The sequence below is a fragment of the Carettochelys insculpta genome, chromosome 26, assembly GCF_033958435.1.
Source record: "Carettochelys insculpta isolate YL-2023 chromosome 26, ASM3395843v1, whole genome shotgun sequence".
NCBI lineage: Eukaryota > Metazoa > Chordata > Testudines > Carettochelyidae > Carettochelys > Carettochelys insculpta.
The window spans coordinates 2,733,367-2,738,606 of record NC_134162.1 but is presented as its reverse complement, the minus strand read 5'-3'; positions in this window follow the sequence as shown (position 1 = coordinate 2,738,606).

Below are 5,240 nucleotides of genomic sequence, written 5' to 3'. Positions count from 1 at the left end.
CGGGGCTTTGCCCACGACAGCTCATGCTCCAAAATCTGTTAGTCTATAAGGTGCCACAGGACTTCTTGTTGTTCTCGAGGTTACAGACTAACTCGGCGACCCCTCTGATACTACTCAGGTGAGAGGCTACGAAAACCGCTTTCACCAAATCCATGCAGATTCTGCATCCCCCAAAGTGTCCAGCCACATTCCCAGGTCAACAGGTACTTAGACCTTCCCCAGAGCAGCGCTCTGCGCCTTTCCTTTGGCACCTAAAATCTGCAAGAAAGGAGGAGAGAAAGAAAGAACAGGCTGAGAGAAAAATTGTCAAAGTGGTTCAATTACACACATCGACTCTAGATCGGTTGATGCAGGCTGCAGCTGAGGGTCGAGGCTGCTTTGCTGGAAATCCGCCCTCTGAGGAATGGGGTGCCCTGTCTTCAGGCTCAGTTCCTAGCAGAGATGTTCCTGCAGCCTGGAGACAAGGTGGCAACTGCTGGTGGTCACCTAGTCAAGGGAGAAGCACCTGTCCGTCCCTCTTTCAGGCAGGCTGCCATTGGCTGTGCCACCACTTTCCTGGGCTGGGGATTGGCATCCTCTCTGCTTTACCCGGCTGGGCATTGTTCAGAGGAGCTTGGCCCCGCCCCCCATTGTGTTCTTTCAGAGGTACCTTCAGTTAGGAATAGAGGAAAGGGCACAGCGATACAAGCAGCATCCCCGGCTTCGGTGCCTCCCCGGTGTTCACTGAACACCTCGCTTGGCCCGACTGGCACGAGGGGTGGTGCCAAAGTGAACCCGGTGGTTACAGAAAGGGTTTTTCTATTTAATTTTAAAGTCCAGTAATGTCACACCTGGGCCCTGAGGCCTGAGCAGGGAGGGTGAACCTGCCCTGCTTCACTCCAGCCACCTCGGCACAGGGCTCGGTTTCACTGCAGGCCCCCGGCGGCAGGGCAGAGCAGGCCTGGTGTGGGGCATTGAACGTAAGCAAAAAGACCCCCAAAGCCCCAGTGAATCGGGTCTCCTGCCTCTAGGGCAGCAGCTCCCAGGTGAGGGCTTCCCCCAGCACTAAATGACCCTGTCCTTGGTCTGGCACATCCCTGGGTGCAGCAGGGGGCAGGGACTGACATCCCCCCCCCCAAGCTTCTGAGGGTTCCCGTTAAGTCTGTTGGGCTGCGGGCGGCTCATCAGACCCCACCCTTGCGGGGAGCTTGCAGGCTCTGTCACTGCTACAGACACTGACCTTTGGAAGGCTTGGCACTCACGTCAAACTCACACCCGTTCATGTTGCTTTCAGCCCCCCCAGAGTCCCTAGTCCCACAGCTCTGACCCCAGAGCCAGCGCCTGTAGCCAAGCCTGCAATAACGCCCCCCCCAGGGGTAAGAACTAGGGCAAAGAAATAGGCGAGTGCCGGCTGGGCGAAAGCGAGCCACCCTCGCCAGACAGCTGAGTTCATACCAAGGGCTGCAGGGTGGGCTGGCCATTCCCAAGGTCCTCCAAGCAGCCCCAGCGAGAGCCGCTGGTGAGCTCTGCCTAGTTTAGATCTCTGGCCCTGTCAGTGCCCAAACAGCAAAGCACAGGGCGGACAATGGTCCTGCGTCTTCGTCTTCGCTCCTTCGGCCACCGTCCGCGGGCCGATTCCCTCGCACAAGAGAGGGGCCCTTAACCCCCCCCATTGGAGTGCCCCATTCCTCGCCGGCCCATCCCTGCTAGATGGGCGGAGGGGGCCAGGCCTGAGCCCGGGTTCAAAGCACTGCAGCAAACCGCGCCTCCTTTGTCTCGCCGGGTCGCAGCCACTGCCCAGCAGATGGCAGCTGACAAGTGCTGCAGCGTCGAACCGCTGTTATGGCTGATGGATTTAGTTCTTGAGCAGGTAACGTTCAGGCTGCTAAACGCCACCCAGCTGCCACAGCGCCAGGCCCGGGGAGGTGTAACCCCACAGTCCAAAACTCTTTAAATAAACGGCTCCCCTGCTAAATACAGGTGCGTAAGCCTAGTACCGGAAAAGCTATTTCATCTTCCCGCCATAGGCCAGCTCACACCATAGGGGTCCTGCCAGGCCCTGGCTAGACTGTAGCTGCAGACGCCATGCTCAGGAAACGAGATTTATGCAATAGGCACAGCAGTTCCAGCTGGGCACCAGCTGGGGCCTGTGCACAGAAAGCACTCGGCAACCACTGAACCAGGGACAAAGGGGAGGCAGGAGACTGCAAGAGCAGGTGCCAGCCTGGGAGCAGGCGGCCCATGAGCATTGCTCAGCTCTGCCACCGAGGGGCTGCATGGCCTTGGGAAAGTCCCTTATTCACTCTGTGCCCAGCTGCACAGTGGGAGGTGCAGTCAGGCCCTGCCCCCCAGTGGGCCGACAGGATAAATGCAATCAGGGCGGGGTGGTGCTTAGCTGCAGCAGGGCTGAGGGCCGGGGAGATAAGGAGCTGGTTATTAGAAGGGTTTGGCCTTTGCCAGTTGTCTCTGGGCAACTGGGCAGCCAGACCCCAGCCAGCCATGGGCATTGCCCGACCTCTGAGCTCTGGGGCTGGTTCTCATCCCATCTGGCATCACTGCCTCCCTGGGGGGCCGAGCCCCCTGCCACAATCATCTCTGAACAGCAGTACAGCCTGATGCTCAGCTGGTCTCGCAGCCAAGGTGCCTGGCAGCCTGGGCCAGCTCAAGATGCTGCCTGCGTGGGCTGGGCGTGGGGCGCTTAGGGAACCCCCTGCTGTGCACCGTCACAAGAGACGGTGGAGACAGGCTGATCCCAGCTGCATGGCTGTGGGGAGGGGCTCTGCCCAGGTGCGGCGGGAGCTGGGACTAGACATGCCCAGCAGTCCCAACGGCTCTGCCCTGGGCAGTGGAGGGTCCCTCCCATCGCCCGCTGGGGAAGGGGGAGTTCTCCAGCCCCAGGCCCTGGCTAGGGCGTCTCCACACTGGTCTGTGACGCGCCTGCCCATTGTGACACTGCCTGGCCCGTGCGGCTGGGGGCCGGTTCCGCTCTGCCCCAGCAGCAGCAAGCGGGGTGCCCGGTTACACGCCAGCTCTGCCCACGCCTGCCTCAGGGACGGAGACTGGCCTAGTGCCCCTGCATTGGGCTGGCACAGCGCCTTCCCCGAGCCCCTGGCGGGTGCGGCTGCCTATCCCCCGGGGCCAGAGGCTAGCCTGGGCCCCGTGGGAAGTAGGCAGTGCGGGGGAAGGGGCTGCGCCAGGCTGGGGCGTGAGAGCAGGTGAGTGGCTCTGGGCATTGAGCTGTGTCCGAACACAGCCCTAGCTGTGTGGGGCCAGGTACGGCCCGGACCCAGGCAGGGAGGTGGCTGGTGGCCGACGTGGCCGTAGGGGTGAGGAAAGGCAAAAGGGAACGTGTGAGCAGGTGGGCGCTGGAGAGTTGGGGGGGTGTCACAGTGTTTGGGGGTCCCCAGGCCCTGCCCCCCATCCGCAGGCAGGAGCGACTCGCTCTCAGCAGGGCGAGCAGGAGGCTTATTAGGCAATGGGGGGACAGTGCAGTACAGAGGTGCCAGTTCAGCAGCCAGGAACAGTCAGTCTAGTCCATTCTGGGGCAAGGAGGTCCTGAGGGGGCCCCCCAAGCCAGGGCCTTGGGCGCCCTTTGCCTCTCTGTCCCCCAGCCCTGGCTAACGGCCTTCCCACGCCCAGCTCCAGTGGGAATCAGCCAAGCCCCAGCTACCCCTTCGTCTGGGCCCAGGGAACAAAGGTGGCACCTGTGAGCTCAGGTTACCGCCACCCACTGAGCACAGACCCATAGAATCCCAGGGCTGGAGGGGACCTCAGGGGGTCATTGAGTCCAGCCCCCTGTCTAAAGCAGGATCAACCCCAACTAAATCACCCCGGCCAGGGCTGTGTCAAGCTGGGACTTAAAAATCTCTAGGGATGGAGATTCCACCACCTCTCTAGGCAACACATTCCAGTGCTTCGTTTTACCTAATATCCAACCTGCTCCTCCCGCTCTGTAACTTCAGCCCTTTGCTCCTTGTTCTGCTCTCAGTCACTGTTGAGAACAATTTCTTCCCATCCTCTTTAGGGCGCCACTTCCGGAAGTTGAAGGCTGCTATTAAATCACCCCAGTCTGATGCAGCCTAGAGAAAATACAGGGCATCAGGGAACGCATGCAACCCAGCCAGGGCAATAAAATCCCCACACGCCCCACATGGGACGTTCCCCTCTCTGGTGCATCAGCCAGGGCGCCCCCCGCCCCCCCCCCCAGCCCCCAAGCCTTGGGGTGTTGAGCTGGGCAGCTAATGGCCCTTCCTGGCAGGAGACAGGTGCAGGTGGGGGTGCCCCCCAAGCTGGCATTAGGAGAGCTGTGACTTGGGAGCCAGGTGTGGCTTGGGCCGAGCCCCCTGCCCTGCTGCTCGTTGGCTCTCCCGTCTGGCTGGCAGCGCCCTGTGAGGAGCTGCGGCTGGGTTGTTGCAGTGGGGCTGCTGCTCCACAGCCCCAGCACTCCTGGTGGGGCGGCGGCAGGGACGTTCCTGGGGCACGAGGAAGCCTGACGGGCGCAGCAGCTTGGGGCAGGGTGCCCTGGAGTGCTGGCTGGGGTTTGCAGTGTCCCGGGTTCTAGCTCTGCCCGCACTGCCCAGTTGTTTGCTTGGTTCCCTGCTGGCTGGCCTGGCCAGTTAGCATGGGAGCCCTATGGCCAGGGACCGCCCCCCCGCAGCACCCGAGGGGGCATCGGGGGAACCTGCCAAGAGGCCTGGGGTGGCTGTTGCCTTGTCTGGGTCCCGGGCCCTTTGCAATAGTGCTGCCAGAGGAGGGGGTGGGATGCCGCAGAGCTGGGATCCCTGGGGGACAGGGGGCTGGGGAGAGGAGGGAGCTGAGCGCTGGGGGAGAACCAGGCAGGGGACTGTGGGGCGGGAGGGCTGGAGTACAGGGTGACGGGGCCGGGGGAAGCAGGCCAGGAAGGGAAAAGGGAGGGCTGACTGGGAGAAAGGAGCTGAGCTGGGCACAGGACCACTGGGGGCGCAGAGTTGACGAGGGCGGGAGGGGCATCTCCAGGCAGGTGGGGGAATGAGGCTGTGAGCGACCTGGGGACCTCTGATTGTGGGGGGGGGGGTGTTGCGCGGGGGGCTTGTAGCTCTGCCATTTACAAGTCCCTTTCCTTGTCCTTCCCTGGGGCCTGGCACGCCGGGCCTGGTGCAGCACAGCCCTGGCCTCCGTTGGCAGCTCTAGGCGCTGGCGGAACAGAAATAACCCGGCTGGCCCAGGTGCGCCACAGGGCACTTGCCTTCCACTAGCAAGGCCTTGGCCTGCTTCTTTGCAGG